Source organism: Malaclemys terrapin, chromosome 18 (assembly GCF_027887155.1).
Source record: "Malaclemys terrapin pileata isolate rMalTer1 chromosome 18, rMalTer1.hap1, whole genome shotgun sequence".
NCBI classification, from domain to species: Eukaryota; Metazoa; Chordata; order Testudines; family Emydidae; genus Malaclemys; species Malaclemys terrapin.
This window is the reverse complement of record NC_071522.1, coordinates 6,330,001-6,351,882: the sequence shown is the minus strand read 5'-3', so window position 1 is coordinate 6,351,882 and position 21,882 is coordinate 6,330,001. Positions and strand designations below refer to the sequence as shown.

Genomic DNA, 21,882 nt, shown 5'->3' with positions numbered 1-21,882 from the left:
GAAGCCCTATATAAATACTAGGCTGTGTTACGGTATCCTGAGGCTGATTCACTACTTTGTTACTCCAGTCTTATGCCAGTGTAGCATAGTGATAAAATGAATTACACCAGCTTAAAAGTAGAGTTAATGCAGTGGTGAATGTGGCGAATGTATTGGTGAATGTGCAGTGATGAATGCAGAGTCTATGTATGTGTATTTTTATGTAATATTATATGCACACATATTGAATTTGAAGTATTTTAACTTTGAGGAAAAAATGTTTTAAGTCATTACCTCAGATGATAATACTAAGGCTGCTAGTCAAACTGTAGTCATCAGTGCAATGAATGTTTTTGCTACATTTAAGAGAGGAACATTTTCTCACATTTTTATGTGAATGGTACTTGAGATACATTATTCCCAAGGCATGGATGTGTAGACACAGATGTGAAAATCTCTTAACTTCCAACCAGACTTTTCCAGATCTTATCACTATAATTTATTCTTTACCCTCTAAAGACTAGAAATATGTCTTCTTTCACATTGGAGGAAAAGGAAAGTTCTCTTCCACCACATGCTAAGTGTTGAAGATAGGATACTGTTGGCTTTAGCATGCTGGCTTTTGTAGTTGCCTATAAAAACTCTAGAGTTTCAGGAGGGAAACGAAAAGACCTTTCCGTGAAGAATAAAAGTTTAAACTGTTTCTTAGTTACATGGCTGAAAATGTACACGTGCATAATAGATAATTTTTAAAAAGTTTATATATATACACACACACATACACAGAGAGAGTGCAATAAATTCTAAATGAATTTGTTTGCTTTATATGTAGATTGCTTTGTCCTTCTTAAAACTAATGTTTATGCAACCTTTAACCAAATGGAGAGAGTAGCCAAATATTTTCAAGGGTGAGAACTGGTTTTCTGGCCAGCGTATATAATAACTTAATTCAGTCCAATTGTGTGATATGGTGTATGGGCATGTGGTGTGGTAACTGACCATGTTGACATTCAGACAATTTGCCAAAGATACTGTATACATTTTTTAGCTCAAAATAGGTATGTGTTGCATTAAAAATCAAGACTAAGATAACTAAACAGTGAAATTCAGTAGTGTTTAAAAACTTTGAAGGGTTCTAGAATAATTGAAATTGAGGAATGTGGCAGATTACTTTTGAAAGCAGTGAGGACTGTCTGGGTTAACTGGATTTTTTTTCCATTTAGTGCAAACCAAAAGGACAACAGTCATTATACGATTTTGTATTTTAAGTATTTTCATAATCCAACATAAATTGGCCCACCCAAGGATTATGTCTGTCTTATAAAGATGTGTTTATATAGTCGCTGGGTGAAAGATTGCAGAAGTTGAACCACTAGTTTTGAAAGTCGAGCCAGACCAGGAAAAATCAGGATACAATTTGGCACTTATGGAGACTAAATGATTTCCTTTTTAGCTGCTGATTTCTACTGGGAAATGTATCCTTGGACTAAAAATTGCATCCGGAAAAATGTTTATGTAGTGTTTTTTCAAATGACTGATTATTCTTCTAACCTTTAACACGCACTGTGTGTAATTTTGCTCCTTATTAACTCTTTCACAGCCAAATGAATTATCTCTTTAGTTAGTTAGTGTAAAATATTTCTTCCACTTTATGCAATATTGTAATTTAGTAACACTGCACACAGTAGACAGAGCAGCAGTTTTATTATGTTATATTTGCAATAAACCTAAGAAATCGAGCTCACCCTTTCTGTCAGGTTGTCCCTGGGATTTGAAAACCTTGGTGTGACAGCGAGGTGTGCAGAATGAGCTAAATCCTGCCCTGGTTAGCACAGGGAAATGGAGGGAAAATGTTTCCTAAGATATCCTTGGACAAGGATTTCTGCCAGGCCGAGGAGGATTTCCAAGGGGCATTATCATTATACTGCCAACTACTGGCTAGTGCAGCATTTCTCAAACTTCATTGCACCGCAACCCCCTTCTGACGAGAAAAATTACTGCACAACCCCAGTACTCTGTGTTACTAAGAAGAGTTAGTATTTAAAATAAAACATGCATTACAAGGTCATGTGAACAAAAAGTAGCCCCTGAATATTTTAATTCACAAGACAATCTTTATATCCAGTAGTAAAAAATAAAAATATGCACCTAATGGGAGGGATGAGCTTGCATTGATGAACACAAATCCTTGTAGCGGGGCTCTGTGTGGCTGTGGTAAAGACGGAGGTCATCTTCAACAGTGAGATGGAACCTGTATTTGTTTTTAGTGTGTCAGCCCCCAGCCCCTGCATCTGCCCGTGGACAGGCGGGCTAGCTGGCTGAGGCTTCCGTCCTCAGCTGTTGCAGCTCCCCGTGGAGCAGTGGGCTGGCTGGAACTTCATCCACCAGCCGCCGCAGCTGCCCACAGAGAGGCGGGCTGGCTGGGGCTTCGGCCTCCCTATGCCCGTGGACCTCCGGGCTGGGGCTTTCTGCCCTGGTGACCCCATCAAAATGGGGTCACGACCCACACTTTGAGAACCCCGGGCTAGTGCTTGCTGCAGAGTACCACGTATGAGTCAATGAGTTGCAAAATTAGGCCTTCTCACGGGGAAATTGACTGGCATAGCTATAACGGAATAATCTGTTCCATTATAGCAATTCTGGACTATGTCCATGTGTGGACACTCTTTTCCAGAATAAAAATGATTTTATTCCAGAATAGTTACTTTTCTGTGGAGTACTTATGAGGCAGTTACTTTTATTCTGGAATAGATCATCCGTGTGGGGAGCTCTTCCAGAATAACTATATCTTATTCCACTATTGCAAAGTTGGTCAGTTTCCTTGTGTGGACAAGCCCTTTGGCTGCCTCCCTTGCAGCACCCAAAGTTTCTCAGGGATGTTGTTTGTAGGCATGCATGAAAGCTGCCGAACTCCCCCAGTGCTCTGTTTAGCATTGTGTGATCCTGCTCAGAGGGAGCGTCCTCTCCCCTTCCCCTTTCCAATATACAACAACACATGGTAGGTCGAAGCGTGTATTGTTAGATGTTATTTGAAATGGGACTGGACTGGACTGCATGGTACACTAACACAATGAGAGCACCTAAACCATGCGTTTGTTTAGCTTTAGTAGAGGTGTCTGTCTAATACCCTAGGTGTCCTGTATAGACACACACAAACGTGAGATTAATTGAAGCAGTTTTCACAAAAAGACTCTCCTGACCCACCACAAATGAAGTCCTGAGTGAAATCCTCATTAATGCGAAATAGGATTCGAAGAGAGCTCAGCAAAGTTAATCTCCATATTTGTACCAAATCGTCCTCTTTAGAAGAAGGAGTTTGTGGCCGAATGGAAGGAGAGCATGAAGGTCCACAGGGAAATCAAGTTCTAACCCTACAGATGCTGATGCATCCATTCAAGGACTGCCCCTCTACACTGCTTCTAGGGGCCCTCTCCAGGAGGTAGCGCACACTGTTATTGGATGAGCCCTCTGTGCATTTGACACAGACTGAGGGGACTAGACATAGCAGAATAAAGTCTAACGTTGCCTTGACAGTGTTAAATTTAGCGGAGTTTTCAAGCAGCAATATTGCTGGCTCCCGGCAAGGTGAGAAGGAAAGGAAGTATGCCTTGGAGATAGTGCTCCTTCTCATCCCATATTACAAAGCTTTTGGAGCATTTTGCTCTGCAAACTTGTGTTATGCTATAGTTAAGGGACGATTTGTATCTTTTTGTGCCTATATAAACTGTTGGTACAGTCCCACTTACTTCAAATAAGTAACTTGAACAAGGAGTCGTGATTTCCAGATGGCGGGCTGCCGTTTTTTCCCGTAGTGAGGTAATAACACTTTTAGGAAATTCTCAGAATTTTGGCAGACAGAGATCTCTTAACCATCCATTGATGGACTGGAATTTGACAGATGACAAGAGAACCGTTAGTTTTATTCCTACATTCTAAATAGTTTGACAGATGTAAAGAATCCCCATTACTTCTGAGATCTGAATGTCGGTTTGGTTTTCTTTTTTTTTTTTTTTTATTTGGAACCCAGCAGAGTCTCCGACGGAAACTGTTGACCCTTCTTTGTGCTGTTTCTTTACAGTCTCGTCAAACATCTGGAAATCAGCATGTCTGTAGTCGTTTCACAACATAATTTTGTATTTACATCATTGTGTTATCTGGTAAAAGTTTTCTTGTTTTCAGCACAAAAAAAAGAAAAAAGAAAAATCAGCAACTCTAGGCAGTCATAAGGTCAAGTAGTGATGGGTGATGCTGCTTGTACTAAACATATGTTTAGCTCAGAAAAGCTAAGGCAGTTACCAAAAATTTGGTAACCATTATGATACTTCCTAAGTCAGTTCCGGATGTCAGGCCCAAGGTAGAAGGGGGGATGGGGCTGTGTTGAGTTTTCTGCAGCTTTCCACGAAGGGATTTAGTCTGGCAGCTGATTTAGCCAAGGAGCAACTCACGCAAGGCAGCACTAGACAGGAAACGCTTCTGAAAGTGCTGTTTTGATAGAGGATCATGAGATCAGGCAAGAAGCTGTGAACTTTACATGCAGCCAAGGCCAGATAGCATTGGACTAGCCACCTGAGGGCTTAAAAATAAGAAAGGAAATTAAAGGATCATTTAAGGCGAGTGGGACCAGACAACTTTAACGACAATTTTCATCTTTCAGAAAGGAACACTGAAAAATATTGAATTCTTTGAAGTAAAAGATTGCGATTGATGTAGAGAATTTTTTTGTTGCATTCCATCGTCCGATTTAACAGCAGTTCTTGTGCCTAATTCTTATCTATGTTAAACCACCTATTTATAGCACTCAAAAGATTTGACTTACAAGCAGATTGTAATGATCTGCATGGATTGCACATTAAATGTTCCTTTTTAGCCATCTGTAATTGGTTACTGCACTTCTAAGATTATTTTTAAATTCAAACACATAAAATATTAATGAGCATGGTTTCCAAGTTGTTTACTTTTATTTTGATTAATATAAAGTAGTAAGTGACTTTGTGTTTCTTCCTTTATTTCCCTCTGCCCACTGAAAATGTGATGTGTGCTCTTTGGTGCTAACCTAGAATCCTTGAAAAGCTCACTATTAACTAGCAGTGGGGGTTATGTCTGTTTCCTTCCACCCCATTTGGCCATCAGCACTCAATCTTCCCTCCAGTCAGAAGGCCCCTACATTGCAGGACTGCAGTCAGTGCCACTTCCTAAGCAGTCTGGCAAGGGGCACTGAAGAACATAATATTAGTCATGCCCTTCTTGGACCCTGGAGAGGTCCACTTGATAATGCGCCAGAGGCCACTCTCGTACCAGAATCTCTAGCCAAGCAGTGCAGTGCATTCCTGCTGAACTACTGGACCACTGATTCTTTTTGTTTAGAAGTTTGGATACAAACAGTATATTTGTAGTCAGTCACATATATACAAAATTTAACAGAGAAATGGCTGTGAGCATCAAGGGCAACTAGGTAGTGACATATAGAAGCACTCACAAGTGTCCTGCTTTGCTTTTCTAATTCTAGTTGAATCTGGACTATAGTTTGCATAGTCCTTTATTTCTAGAAGCAGTGTAGCTTAATAGCATTTTTCTATGTTTGTTCTTACACCGAGTGAGAGTATATTATGGCTGTTTTCCGTCAGTGTTGGAGTCCAAGCTCTGAGGATAGACTGGAAAATTTGGACTTTCTTAATCTTTGCAAATAAGAATGGCGAAGAAGTTCCTTCTTTTAGCCTTTGAGGCCACTTTTCCCCACATATCCACCTTACCTACACAGGTCAGGTTTCATGGAGATGAGCCTTAGCAAGGAAAAAATATGTGAATGCTTGTGGATGTGGCCTTGGAAAAGTTTGCTCCAGGATTTTTGTTTTAGAACTATTGGATATGAGGATGCTTAGTATGCTAATTTGCATGCCAATACTTAATGTGGTTTTACAGTCCACAGTTATTTCATAGCAGTGCTGGTGTCCAAACTATTTGGGAACTAGCGGAAAGGTTTTGGGTGTGCATTTGTGTGCTTTTTCTGCAATGTGCTTGGCAAGCGTTGAAGGAGACTTGGGAATTTGTACAATTTTAAGATACAAAGACTACTGAAATGTTAATTATTTCTGCAGTCGGAACATGGAGCAGTGTTAATAAAGGCAGCAGATGAAGAAATAGAATAATAGGAACAGGAGGGCCAACATGGATATTTGCCTTTTAAGGTGGCAATCGTTTTCAAATATGCTTCAATTTTTATGAATACCCTTATTTAAAAATACCATTTTTCTTGAAGACATTTCATTTCAATAAGTAGGGGAAAGAGCTGTCATGTAATTGTTGGATAGTTTCTTAAATCTACTTCTCTGTCTTCATCCTTATGGCTCCACCCCACCCCAATCATCGTTTTGTAATTTTGCAGCGTTACAGCACTAAACTGCTGTCTGTGTGCTTTCTAGGCGGGAAGTAGGAAGTGAAATTCCCCATTTAAGCTCATATTTCTGATAAAGTGTAAACTGAGTTAACAGAACCAGGCTCAAGGGTGATAGTGTGTTTGCATTTATCAATAAAGTACTCTTGATACAGTGAGAACAATTTGTGTGTGAGGAGCTTTTAAATAATTTCTGAGAATGTAAGTCCTGTTAGCCCAGAAGGGTAGTGATGGTTCACTGACTTATTATTCTTATGTAGGCCATTCTTCCTTGAGGCCACTACGTCTTCAGCTTTCTCCAAGCCTTTAGTGGTCTGCACTTTGCTGTTATTCTTTCCCTGAGAGTGCTGATTAGTGACTTGTGGTGTGGATGCTGATTTATCACAGCCGAGAGTTTCCCCTTGGGGGCTGAGCAGAAACACTCATGAAGGAGCCTTGATTAAAAAGAGTGGTAATGAAGACAAATGTTTCAGAGGGAGTCGAGAGCAAACCAGGCCTTGGCATTCCCACTGCTCCTCTGAGCTTTTGGAGAGGAGGTAACGGTGGCCAAAGGAAATATTTCCCCCTTGTTGTTTATTTCTCATGGCACTGGAAAAAATTTTCTTTTCCTCCTGGGTGTTCTAACTCTCACTTGTTAACTGCTTTTCATGCAGGGTTGCAATTAACCCTTGGCAGATATTTACCATGTTCCCTTTATATTCACTCTGTACATAAAGAAGTTTTTATGTTTTGACCTGTTAACCATTTTAAGATTCTTTAAACTTGACAGTTTCATCTAATTTCTCACATCATTAAATCGTTCTTTGTTTTCCAACAGCCCATTCACACCACACTCGGTGTTTGATATCTTTAAGCATCTTTTTTGTCCACTGCTTTTGTTAATAGAAGGAAAAAGAGTTACAAATAAAAATTCATATTTGCAACTTAGTTTTAAATCACAGTTAGGTGAGAAGGTTGCTATCAGATGTTGGACATGTAACTCAAGACAGATTTTGAAAAACTCATTTCTTACGCAGGTAGATTCTAGAAAATCTGAGATATATATTTTTACTAAATCATGTTCTTAAAGCAAAGATATCTAATGAAAATAATGATGTCAGCCTACTGCAATTGTTCAAATACTGTTGTTTCATTTTTAAAGACTAGCATAGGCTGCTCTTATGGTGTGAACCAAAAGCAAGTAAAGCATATGGCAAGACGCCCCTTGACATCAATGGACTTTGGATCAGGCCCTTAGAAATTAGACAGACCTAATTAGGATCCATTTTGAATCTCCACAGTTACTTTCTACTCTGATTTTTGGTCATATGGGGAAACTCTCTTGGTGTGGAGAAGGTATGTATACACTGTGGTAATAGATACATTTATCAACAAAGGAACTTGTGGCAATGAGCTATCTCATAGGGCCTGATATGTATTGAGCCTTTTACTCTGTGCTTTTTCACTGGATGTGAAGCACAGGTGCAAGTTTCTTGTGCAACTTTTGGACGTCCTTACTGCTATGAAGATATTGAAAGCTGAGAAAGTAGCATCATTGACTTATGAGTGTTTGTCTTTTGGAAGAGGGTGAAGGTGGTTGAAAAAAAACACAGAACAGCAACAAAGGGAGGGATGAACTTAATCTTGGATCTGTGAGCACCTTGCAAAAGAGCCAAAACCAAAAAGAAAGGTGCTATTGGCAAACTACGACTGTGATCTTCGACCTCAAACCAGTAAATCTGATTTAAAAAAAACAACAACACAAGAGATGGGAGCATTAGTGAATGTGGGAAGCATTTATAAGTAATCCATGCAGCTTTACTAGAAATCTTATTTTCCCCTCAGGAAAGGAGTGGTGAGCTGAATGCTTCCCAGGCAGTTAGAGGCACATATAAAATCAACCTATTCTAATCAACATCAAAGGTTAAAGATCAGAGGATTTGATAACGCCTTTTGCACTCGGTGCCCCTACTTGAAGATGTTAAAGCTGTTAGAAGGGCATGGTTAGAGCACTCTTGTGTCGTAACTGCTGTTGAGTGCAAGGTCTCTCTAGGAGAGGTCAAAAGTTGTTACAATTCCTCTGGCATAAGATGAAGAGGATTTAGGACTCTAGATTTATTGCAGAAGTTTAGAATATTACTTAGGGGTAATACCAAAAGAAGAGAATGCCGCTTCAAGTTGGGCAGGAGGACTGATTTTGCTGCTGAATATAGGAAAAAATGTTTACCACCCTGGCTGAGAAACTGACCTTTGGGGGACCCATTGAAGTTACTGAGAGTTTCGCCACTGGCTTGAGTGGAAGCAGGCGCAGGCTCTTTTATGTGATTCAATGCAGAAAATGGGCTTTTTAGGATTTTGTGGATCTCTTGATTATTCTTTGATTACACAGTAACTTATGGCGGGGGGTGGGTGAGGGGGGGGGACGACCACGTGAAGAAATATTTCCAGTAAATTGTAGATTGCAGAAATGCATATGACAACGTACCCCAGAGTATATGCTGCGGACTATGGCCTCAGTCTTCAAAGAACTAACTTTACTCAGACGAGTATTCCCATTCTAGTCAATGGGACTACTCATGTGTAACATAAAGCACATGCGTAAGTGACTGGGGTCTGTGGTTGCTTTGACTGTTAACAAACTATCTGTAGTCTTTATCAATTATATATCTATTTACTTGGGGATGAACTTTTCCATATTGAGTGGGTGTGGGCTAGAGGAGTTCATGTTTTCTCTACTGCTATTTCTATTACTGATAAAACTAGCAGTGAATGTGAAGGATGTGGCCACATGACTGAAAGTGGAGGCATCGTTTCCCTCAATGAGCATGTTATGAATAACCATGGCAGAGATGACTGCCAATATTCTGCAAAGGATAGACTGAGCAGAAATACAACTTGGACAATGAAATAATGATACTTCGCAATTCGCTTTGACTAAGGATCTCAAAGCACTTTTCAAATTGTACTGAACCTTATTACTGTGAGTAAATGTTATTTAATCCATTTTACAGCTGGAGGAACTGAGGAAGAGACAAAGTCACTTGTGTTAGATGTGGGTTTTAGTGACTTGCTTTAACCAATACACCGTGCTACCTCCTAGAAGTGCACTCTGTCCCTCTGAAGTAGTGTAACGAAGAAACAAAGCACCTCAAGAGAATGGGGAAAAAATTTCTCTCCTAGTGACAGACCTGGACATGATGAAGCAGATGGGTCCCCAGAGGTTATTTTGAGGATGTTTGTAAAGCTTTGGATTATGTCATCCCGGTCTATATTTCTACTTTAATTCTTCCATAAAGTTTTTGCCAGTCAAGATTCAACTGAAGCTGCTGTATCAGAACATCTGTGGCTTTTATTAAATTAGTTTTGTACTTCTAAGGAAACAAAATATAAAAATGTGGCAGTGTTTTAAATGTAAGATTTAAAAATAAAACAAAAATTAGGATACTGTGAAACCAAATAATCAAGGTAAAATGTTCTGTGTGATGGCGAAACTTAATGAAAAATAGCGTAAGTGAGTGTGCAACCTGCAACAAATATAAGATGCTATGTAAGTGCAAGGGGTAACATTTTCTAAAGCACGCAGTCCTGTTTTCAAAAGAGACTTAGGCGCTTAAGCCCAGATTTTTAAAAGTAATTAGGTGTCACTCTGCTCAGCATTGCAAGGCCTGAGCAACGTCGGAGCTCGTTTTATTTTCAAAAGTGATTTAGGCATTTAGGAGTCCCATGGGACTTAACCCCTGAGTGCCTAAGTCACCTTTGAAAATTCAGCTTAGGCTCCTAAGTCAGTTAGGCCTTGCAATGCTGTGTGGAGCGATGCCTGAAAATACCTGTAAAAATCTGGGCCTTATGCACACATGAATATTTGTCACAAGTATTTCATTTTTTGTTTTCAACAAAGCAGGTATTTAGAAAGTGAATGCATCAGATTATGCTATTTTTTAATATTAATAAAAGTTTCTTTTTAACAGTAATGTAAAATTATAAATTAAATTTAAGTCACAATTGAAGTAGAATATGTAAAAATTTAACCACTGACATATCTCAAATTGGGATGTGAAGTTAGTTGTTTATGGAAACCAGCAATGGTCAAGTACCAAGATGGATAAATCTAATCAATAATGGAGGTGTGGAACATTCAAAATTCACAGCAACTGGTAGGCATTGTATAGCTCCATCCTTTGTCTATGAACTGTTGTGCTGTTCAGAATTTGGGAAATTTTGTTTTTTGAATCTGCGTAAATTGTGGGTGTTGGAGAGCTAGTTTGAGGCTGGCATGCTGCACTAGTCAGATTGCATCACTGTCAGCCACCCACTAATTATCAGGAAATTTATAGCTGCATTAGGTAAATGTCACTTCACTGCAGTGGCCTGGAATAAGAGCGTTTTCTGCTCTGAGTTAGCACCATCGGCACGTCTCAGTGAGAGTCTATCCAAGCAAGCTAAGGGCTTTATTTATGCACAAGCATATTAGTGTTTTAAGAGAGGGTTACTGAAAGATGATGTATTCCTTTCTTTAACCATAATATATCTCCACCAGAAATTCGTTTTTGCTTATTCATTACATAGGATGTCAATTTAAAGTTTTTAAAAATATGGTTTGTTAATTTCAAAGTGGTTGCTTCTGCACTCAAATAGCATAATATTGTACTTGAATGTAATCTGCAATAACTCTACAAAAATACATGCAGAATGACGATTGTTCAGTTTATATTCTTTTTGGAAAGAATATTTGGGACAATATTTTTCACACCTCTGATGGAATGTCCTCAAAAATTTGGGATTAAATAGCATCTCCTGGATTACATTGTCACAATTATTAGAATCATCTTTCTGGGCTACTCAATATTGATGTGCTTGTGACTGTGGTTCTGGCAAATTCATAGTTACCATTATTATTTAATCATGTATGGAGAAGTACCATCTTGTCTATTCTGAACGGCAAAAGCCTCTCAATTGAAATAAGACCAGGGGTCTTGCTTAAACCCCTCAATAACAAGGTCAAGAAAATTACAAGTTAAAGATAAAACTTCTTCATTAAATTCAATGAGAGTTAGAGTGCCTACCCTCTGATAGACTTTTTTGAAAATCCCATCCTAAATCCATTGTGATTCAGAATTATGCCAGTGTACCTAAGAGAAGAATATGGAACTGTGAAGCCGGGATAAATGTCATTATGAACAGTGATGCTGATGCATAGCAGCCATTTTGTAAATATTAGTATCTCAACTCAATAGTATTCTAGCACGTACTGAAAAAGAGCAGACTGCTAAAGAGATTTTGATCACATTATAGACCAACCAGCCGTCATATTTGTGTTTTTAAATATTAAGTAATTTTAGTGTCTTTTTTGCATTTTTGTAACTTAAAATTGACCATACACTTGAAAATTTGTTTTTAAAAATGCCTTGTTCTCGAGCTGAGCCTGGAATGAATTTGTACAGTTGAATTATAAGTCACTTACTGGAGAAGTCTATAAAGAGGATCTTCAGACTTGTAATTGTAGTGCTTGCAACATATACTAAGTAATGTTTCAAAAATGGGATTCATAGTATATCTCCTTCTGTGCCATTTCTGCTTGTACAGAAGCTCTCTGAGGGAAGAGGACTCTTACACTACCTCTGGGAGTTTCATTTGTGGTTACTTCATTTGTGATAATTGACAAAATCTGGAAGGGGCAGACTCTCTCAGGCTCAACTGCAGGGCTGAGACTTTTAAGACAAAATCAATGTGCCGAAACACACCCACCCCTCAGAGCAGGAGCCTGGATGGGTGCTGAGGCCTGGCCCAGGGACTAGCAGGCACACTCTCATGGGAACCCTGGTGACAGGTTCACAATGATGTGGATGAGGCAAGGCGTGGATACTGGATTCAGTGGGCTTTTCCTCCAGGGAGATGTCCTAAAATGTTGGCTTAGGCCAACTGGATCATTCAGTAAATGGTTCTTTTTGAGGAAAGTAATAGCAGACTACACCCACACGATACTCAATGCAAATTTAATATCATTTTTGCAAAGGACAGTTTCTGCCTCTAGGTCTAATTTAAGATTAGCTTTGGGTTTCTGTCCTTCATTCCACCTCAGATGCAAAGAATCCCAACAGAAAACCTGTCTCCTAATTCCCAGGAACCCTTGAAGGACTCACTAAAATTCTGGTGCTGAATTCAAGTCTCCACAGGCCCTTTATCGGTATCTGCAGAAGAGGAAGAGGGTTCTCTCTCAATATGTTCATCTGAAAGATATGAATTATTTTCATATCATCGGTCTTAATGTTTAATTACCTCCCCTTTTTGAAGGGCATGATCTTACTTGGGAATTTTGCCTTTGACTTCAACGGAGAAGGATCAAACTCTAAAAATGCTACATAAACAAAAACAATCTGTGAACAGTGATTTCCCTGCCACACCTTACACTATCATATTGAATAAAACTCTTGTGATCCACTTTATTATTGAAAAGGCCGTATCTTATTGGTGGATGATTTACAATGCTCTGTTTTTGCTGCCTCTCTGGTTAGGTCTGCCCAGATCTGTTCATTCTAAAGTGAACTCTGCAAAGGCACCATTTGTAAGAAATTATTCATTCCTTCAGAAGGTCACATGTCCCTTAAGGATATCATTGACAAGAAGGTTGATGGGGCTGTGAGTTATCCACTGCTAGACTGTGTTTATCTGTTTGTATACTGTAGCACAGTTGATCAGTCATATTGTTGAGGCTTTACTGTACTTACTGCCTTCCCACAGAGCAGTGTCTAAAAGGAAAAGGGAAGAAACCAGATCTGAGTCTACTTGCTGATTCCCTTCTTTGCTTTTCTCCTACCAGTTTCCTCAAGATTTTGGCTTAGTACCTAGACAGTATTTTGTAGTGGCTAGGAGAGCCCTCTTCTCATTACAGGTCTGATCCAAATCCCATTGAAGCCAATGGGAGTCTTGCCATTGACTCAGTGGGCTTTGAATCAGCCCCTAAAATGCAGGCTTTCCCGCTGGATAACATTTTCATTATTTCTCATTAAAAAGACAATATTTAGGGTAAAGATGTGGGACAAGCCCTGAAGTCAGCATCTGATTCTACCTCACAGGCTTGAGGAGCTTAATGTAGCTTCAGAAAAGATTGCTAGATAAAGAGAGGGCCGTATGGGGGCGAGGAATGGCTCCACTATGGCCTGCACTGGTTCCAAATCTACCTTTCTGCCTTTGATAATAACAATCCTAGAACTGTAGGATTGGAAAGACCTCAAGAGGTCATCTAGTCCAGTCCCCTGCACCCATCAGTTTAGTATTTTGGTGCCGTTTGGGTATTTCTAGGTCTACACAGAATCTTGCCTAGTTTGATTGTTTAGATCCCCAGGCTTCTGCAATGTACAAACTAGCCAAGGAAAGTTTTTGACTAGAATGCAGCTGGCTTCTTTCCATCAGCTGCGGTTGATGTTCTTTTCCAATCATGTTTCCCCAGCCTGCAAGAATATAAAAGACTGATAGAGGAGCATGTAAGAGAGGAATGTGTGTGCATATGAGGTACATGGATAGGGTATATGGTCCTTCAAGCACCTTATCTGTATATCCTACCAGACCCTCCCCTTTGGTCTTACCTCAGCACTTTTCATATCCCATAGGATTATAGGAATCCCCATACTGGATCAGACCTGTGGTGTATCCATTTGAGTATTTTGTCTCCAATGGTGGCCAGTACCAAGTGCTTTGGAGGAAAGTCCAAGAAACCTGTTAGTGTAGAACTATGGATTAATCTGCTCTTGGGGGAAATTTATTCCTAGGGTTCTACTCTGAAGAATAGGACTTATATCCCTTATAATTTTGTATCCTTCCTAAATTCTTGTTATTCCTGTAAGTGTCTAATCCTTTTTTAATAAATCCTGCTAAACTTTTGGACTCTGTAAGGCTGCTGGCCTCTCTGCTCAGCCCACGAAGGACTCTCTGCCATTCCCAGAGTCTTTTAGGTCCTTCCTTCAGTCAAATTTTTATTCTTTGAACATAAAGCATAGGCAGAACAAAGCAGCCCTTTTGCCCAGCATGGGCTACAGCTTCCAGAGCCTTTCCTCCTTGTCTCTCTCAATGCTGAAAGGAGGATGCTCCCTTCCCTGCAGTCCATCTCCTCCTGCAGCTCCCCCTCAACTGAGCCACTTGCTGACTTTTATAGTCACTCCTTTCCCAGTTGGGTCTGACTATGGAATACGGCTGGATGGCCCCAGGCCCTCTGGCTCTTAAAGGGGCAGACCGACCATTCTATTACAGCCTCCATAACATTTCATGACAATGAGTTCCACTGATTAATCATGTGTTGTTTAATCAAAGTATTTCTTGGTTAGCGATAAATACATTACCTCTTAATTTCTTTGACTGTTCCCTTCTAGTATTTTGTGTTTCTTTTGTAAAGTATTGATTAATTTAGGTGACTTGTTGACAAAGTAACTTTATTTCCTGGACCACCTAGGAATTTTCTTGGTGAAGTGAGGGCGATACAAAACACAGGCTCTCCATGATGTAAATAGTCATGTCCCTACTAATAGTGACAGCAGAAAGATTATTCTCCCTGAGTCTAATTGTTACCTGTGCAGGCCTTTCATCCGAGCTTTATAGAGTTCTATCCATTGGGCATCCATGTGCAAACCTTATGTAAACCTAGATCATTCTCTGCCTACAAGTTAAAACATGCCTGAGATAGTGAACAGATCAGATGATTTTCTTCAACGGATTTCATACTAGACAATATGTATATAGTGTTCCTGGCAAATGTAAGTCTCCTGGGAAACAGGTACATACAAGACAGGTATTGTGGGAAGGAGATAGTGCTTCATATTCAGAGAGAGGGAGGCGCGCAGTTTGGCTCCATGCAGTTTGCGATCTCAATGACTAATTAATGTTTTGTGAGCTGTTTCTGGAAAAGTGACTTATTGCAAAGGCAAATCTCAGTACAGATTTTGCTTGACTTTGGAATGCAAAAATGTATTGCATATGTCCTTATAACAATCAGTGAAGAGCTTCTCATCTGTGATTGTAAATTAATAAACAGCCAGACTGTTCTTGCATAAAACTTTTATACTAGTGCTTTTCTATAAGAAATGACCTTATATAATTACGTACATTTCAGTAGTATAAATTTATAATCTATATAAATATAATGCAGCGTTTGGATAGTGCATGATTTAAAATACTATTATGTTCTAATTTGGAAGTGTTCTGACAAATACTGACTGAGCAAAAAGCACTTTTTCCTCTAAATTTAATCTGATCGGTCACTTTGAAGATGTATTATCCATTCATGGCAAACAGAAGACAGACTGAAAGTGAGAGAATACTGGATAAAATAGCTCTTTTCATACAAAATAAATGCCCTTTTTTTCTTAGCAATTGACTGCTAACTTTTAAGATGGTTCATGTAAAATTGCCCATAGTTAAGCATAGTGCTTGAAAAGTATCCCACTAGAAAGTTCCCAGATTTTGTGTAATGTGGAACACCTTTTATTTATGGCCACTTCTTAGTGGGCCTTGGTAGATTAGAGTAGAAGTATTTTTTTTAATGTAGCTCCAAGTATCCTGTGTATGCAAGCAGGACAGCTATTATGCACTCAGGAGTAGTTTGCACACATCCTTCAACATTAGAAGCTGGTTTACTGGGTAGAGGGAGGGAGCATTGCTGAGAAATTGAGCTTATTCCCTGTTGTTGCTTTAAATGTGCCATGGGATCATTAGCTTCCACCAGGACACCCATTAGAGACGGTTGGAAAAAGTATCTCTGTTTGGGTAGGATCGTTAAGGTTGTCACCTCCAACAGTTCAGCATCCTGCTAGACTGTGTCAGCATTGAGTATAAGTTCAAGTTCCATTATGGACCTTAAGTATTCAGCCTTATTGGAAGTGTGTTACCAACCTAAGCAGTACACTCCTAGCACTTAAATATGGTTTAAATTATATAGACCAGTGAGCCAGTTTGAAATAAGGGAGCAGATGTTTCAACAACTTCCAAAACCTTCTTATTTAAAACAAAAAAGGTGTTGGTGCTGGAATAGCTCTCTTTCAACAAACCAATATATTAAATGCAAATAACTAATGTTAACGCAACCTTGTTGCTGTGAGGTACAGACAAATAAAATGAAATAAGTAAATCAAAGTGTGACAATAGGATAGAGAAAGGTAGATTTTGCCTGTGTCGTTTTCTTACATATTGGGTTGTTCTTCACCTTGTTTGAGTTGTCATTTTTGTTAGGTTTCAGAGTGGTAGCTGTGTTAGTCTGTATCAGCAAAAACAACGAGACGTCCTTTTTGTTAGTGTTCTTTATTCTCTCTTAGACTTCTCTGTTGCAAGAAAGCATTCTCGTTAAATTCAGTCTTCCCGTCTAGGTGAGAACTCATGTATGTTCCATAATTGTTAGTTATTTCACATTATAGCTTTACCAGTGCTGAAACTGGGGGGAAAGTTGGCTGCCAATATGGCTGCAAGATTTGGATGATTTATCTAATTTCTCTTGCGAGTAACTTAACGTTGACATTGTTCATGAACTCAAAGCCTTGCTTGCGTTGTTATTGCTAGTAGAAAACATAGCTAGGATGTAGTTAGTAATTGGACCCAGCTGTACTGAAGGCTGCTCAGCCAGACTGTTATTCTAGCCTACACTAGTAGGTTTTTTAATACCAGTTTGACCTTACTTTGAAACATTCTCAAAATACCATACTTTAATATCAATTTATACACTTTGGTATTAAGACAGGGCAAAGTCATTGGGGGGAAAAATAATGAAACACTTTCTGCCCATAAATATAGTGATGTTTTAAAAATGTATGTATGTATGTATTTGAGGAACAAGTTGTACAAGTGGTCTTTCCAATAGCAATATTATCATGTGCATTTATTTAGGAACAGGATAATCAAACATCAGGAAAATACCATATCTGTCATCTTTGACTGTACTAGTTAAACTTCTCAGTAGCATTTGTCTGCACTTGAAGCAAAGGAAGACATTATATTAGTGTTTTGGTACATATGCTATACAGATTTGTGACCAATGGATTTTAGTAAAATACCAGAGACAAAGTTTAGTAACTACAGTACATATTAATCTTAAGGATTTTTTAATGTGGTGCAAATTTTTTGGTATGTTTGTTTGACAGGACTATCCCACATCAGTTACATACCCCAGAAATGCATGCATGCTCTTTCAAAAATGTTTGATTTAATCTATATTACTGTAGATTTGGTTCCAAAACACGTGCTGTGCACTGTCCCCATCTGCATTACACTTTTCCTAAAGGTGGAACTGCTAACAGTGACACACATGGTACCTATGAAGAGATGATATGTGTTACCCTAACTGATAGAAAACTCTCAAGACCAACTAAACCCAAAGAAAGTGCTTATATAAAATGAAATGTGTTGTGAAGGCAGCACACATTTTTCCCCAGCAAATGCAAAGCATTTCTCATACATGGTATAATGCCCTTCCCCAATGAAACTTCATTTTCTAGTTCACTTTCAGTATCTTTTCAATGTGCCTGGTCAGTTATTCTTCATGACATAATAACATAATCAGTGAAAGATTTAAATTTTACTACAGTCTCTCAACAGCTTAAAATACAGTAACAATGTTTTTTTCTAGTGGGTCTTATCTTACATGCTTAGATTTAAATTTATTTCAATTAACCCTTTGCCTTCTTTAACCACTTTTTCTCCAAATAGTATTAATATGTCTTAAGAGCTGCTGAAAAAGTGAAAGGGTGAGTGTTATTTTTTGCCTCCCATTAAAGTACTGCTTGATCAAATGTGCCTGTAATATAGGATTAATTAAAATAACATTGCCATTATTTTAGAAGTGTAGTTCCTGTAAAAATGAAGTTTTAATCAGACTGATGGTAGCAAACTGTTTTAAACCTGTTTGGCTTTGGGCTGTGTGGCTTAAAATATAAAAGCGAGAAATTAAAAATGGTTTAGTGTTTTTCTTTCTGTTCTCTTATCAGAAATGTTCATTCAGACTATAACAACTGTTAGAACAAGATAACAACTTCAGGCCAGCTGTCAAATGTTTACCATTATCAAAACTCTCCCTAGGGTAAGATGCGACTTTGGCTCGCCTCACCGGCAGTAATTTAATTTTTCCTTCATTCTAACTCGGAAATGGCAGCATTTTTCAAAGCTTCCTCCCACTGATGGCTGAAATTTTCCTTGTGAAATGATTTCCACCAGTCTTGAATCTTTCTTGCTTCTGCCGTCTTCACCTTTACTGATGGTTCTGCAACTCATCACCAGCTATGCAAACTGACAGTTCACATCCTGGGGCAGCAGCAGGGTCTGGCCTGCAGAAAGGAGCAGCCTGACCAAATTTACGCTCACAAGATCTCTTAATTCACAAAAGCATTTGCTCTAGTTCCTGTTCTCTGCTGCAGGGGCTGTTTGGGGGGGGCTAGCAGGAGAATGTTCTGAGGAGAAGAGAGGCACTCTTCACACTCTACTGAGTACACAGTCTTTTGAGATGAAAAACAGACGGAAAGAGACATTTCCAGCCATCTTGCTGATCTATGCAGGGGTTCACTGAACTGTGCAACGTAGCACCAGACCCTTGTATCATGTAATGTGCAAAAAAAAAAAAATAAAAAAAAAATTTTTTTTAGGGGGAGAGATTTTCCATTTGTTGACAAGCACATAAAAATTAGAAGTGGAATTGGGTAAAACAAAACATGAAATGTAAATACTGTGTCCATCAGTTATTTCCTACTTTGACGTCCAGAGGAGAGTTCTGCTTAGTTTGAAAATCCTGACTAATGAGAATGGTCAGAATACGTTTTTGCATTTGATCTGAACGGCACGTATGGAATGAATTTTTTTCTCCCTCACAAATTGGAACACATGCATGGCTTGTGGAAATGCCAAATGCTTTTCCTTGCTGTATTGCAGGACAGACCTGAAACTTTTGTTATGTTCTTTCCACGGACAAATATTTTTGTTACTTTCCCCTCTCAGCTGCTCCCTCCCACCACGGGCAGTTTGCAGACTCTGGAAGTGATGCACTATTGCAACCATTAGCACAGCCGTGGTGTACTGGCTCAGTAGCAAAAGGTCACTCAAACACCTTCTTGGTGTTCTTTGGCACTCTGTTGGAAGTTGCTGCTAAGAATAACCCATTTTACATTACTATGATTACTTTGGGGGGGGAAATGTACAGTAACACCAGATGAGAAATTTTTCTTGGGGGAGAAAAGCATTCCATGAAATTTGATTGCAGGCCTGTAGTGTTTACTTTGGTACTTTCTTATCCTTGTTGATTCAGTTGTTTTAAGGGCAGCTGTAAAATTTAGTAAGTTGAAGTATGTTGTGTTCAAAAGCTTAAACCTAAGGAAACTTGGGAAGCTTTAATCAACATATATTTTGCTCTTTAGAACTGTTCGTTTATTCTAATTAGAGAGATTTTTAGATGGTTTTGTGCAAAGAGTAGTCTTTGTATTCTTTAAAAAAATGGTAAAAGTTTAAAATGAAAATAGATTTTTAAGGGCATCTTTAGTTCTCAGCATTAATTTTATATGCATTTTTTGTTCTGAGCCTTCAGACATTTTGAGAAACATATGAGAGATTTGCAAACAGGGGCAAGGAGGGGTCAAATGTATCAAATGCTTGGATTCCAGCTAATGTAGGATTTCAGGAAGAGCAAAGCACAGCACACATGTTTTAGGAATGTAAATTAAAATAAAACTTGGGGTTTTGCATAGGTTTTTTCAGAGGTGCATAAAGTGGGAGTAACTCTGCTAGATATTTGTCTTCTTAACAAAATATAAAAATAAACATTAATCTTATCAGCCTGCATTTTTGTTCGGGATGAAAGTGTTTGAAGAAAAATCATAAAGGAATCCATAGTAGCTCAAGGAGGTTAAACTCAACAGTTGTTTCCTTTGAAGTGTATGGCCATGAGGTTAATTGCCAAAACTGCTTGTGGAAAAGGTGGTAACAATTTAACAAGACTGTACAACTGCAGCAACTCAGATGAATATCAGGTGTTTGCAGATGTTTTTTGCCTAACAGGAAAAGGGAAAAAACAGAATGAGGAACAAGGGACGGAGCAGAGAGAATAAAAGCCCAACTAAACAGCCAATAATTCTTTGTTTGCTTAGCCAATCATCCTGTAATTGGCTGGGAGGTTAATAGGAGCCTATTGATTGGTCAGAAGGACTGCTTACTGCTGCTATTTTTACAGTATGCTACTAGACAGAATATTGCAATTATTAGAGCTTTTGCTCTATTCTTCAGGCTCACTTCAGGCCTGATTTATTTATCATAGTAAGATTGCTGTGAGCAGTTTAAATTCCCAGTGTTGCTTCTTGTATCTTTGCTGTTTACAGTTAATTTTGAATATCTCAGAATTTGCTTCTCATCTGTTAAAAAATGGAGGCATTTATAGTTTATTGAAACTGGCATAATTTAGAAATACTTCTTTTAAAAAAGGAGACAAAGTCTTTCAACCAGGCGAATGGAAATGGACCCACATGAGCATTGATTTGACATCACAACCCATGTCCTGCCCCTTCAAGAACCCACTTAAAATAATGGACTATCATCAATGGAAGACCAAAGACCTTAACTTCCTTTATATCCAGTTAGGAGATTTACATACTTTTGGTGTCAGATTGTAGGTGATAAAAATTACTTTAACATCTTTGATCTCTCTAGCCATACCCCCTCCAACTTTGAATGATCTCACCAAAGTACTGAGTCAGACAGTGAATACGGTCTATGAACAGTATTTCCCCTATGTTGCCTTACAAACATATCCATAACAACTCCTAGTACCTGGACAACATGGTTTTCCACTTCAGGCCAAATCATTCCTCGTACAGGAAGGATTCTTCCACGAAAGTCCAATCAACGTGGACTAACAATGCATATCTGCTGCTGTAAGGTCTCCATACCACAGACTTGATGTATTCCTTTTTATGTATTCAGTCAGTTCAGCCAAACTTTTAAATTCATTTGAAAATCCAAGTTATCGAGATATTTCATGCTTCCAGTCATACAGGAATTACCCTGTATGACTCTAAGAGCCACTTCCCTCACAGTATTTCCTCAAAAACAACAAAGAGTCTGGTGGCACCTTAAAGACTAACAGATTTATTTGGGCATAAGCTTTCGTGAGTAAAAACCTCACTTCTTCGGATGCATCCGAAGAAGTGAGGTTTTTACTCACGAAAGCTTATGCCCAAATAAATCTGTTAGTCTTTAAGGTGCCACCAGACTCTTTGTTGTTTTTGTAGATACAGACTAACACGGCTACCCCCTGATACTTGACAGTATTTCCTCAGTTGTTGTTCTGGGTGTAATGAGAAATTGCAGAAGCTGAAAATAATAGAACAAAATTAATGAAAAAGAAATTAAAAGAATTAATTAAAAGAAAATTCAGTTCCCTTTATTTTATGCAAATCTGTTCACCAATCACTAATTCATACCTACTTAGATTTCTTACCACGAAATATCCTAAATGAAATGCAAACATTTGCTAACAACAATTCAAATATATATAACAAACAACCTTTATTACTGCCACTTTT

General features: G+C 38.7%; 1 protein-coding gene across 7 annotated transcripts in view; it reads left to right on the top strand.

Annotated features, from left to right (window-relative positions):
• The window catches only part of BCAS3 (BCAS3 microtubule associated cell migration factor), a 483,012-nt gene that overhangs the window by 258,372 nt on the left and 202,758 nt on the right, over window positions 1-21,882 (top strand). The gene's annotated exons all lie outside the window — the stretch shown is intronic.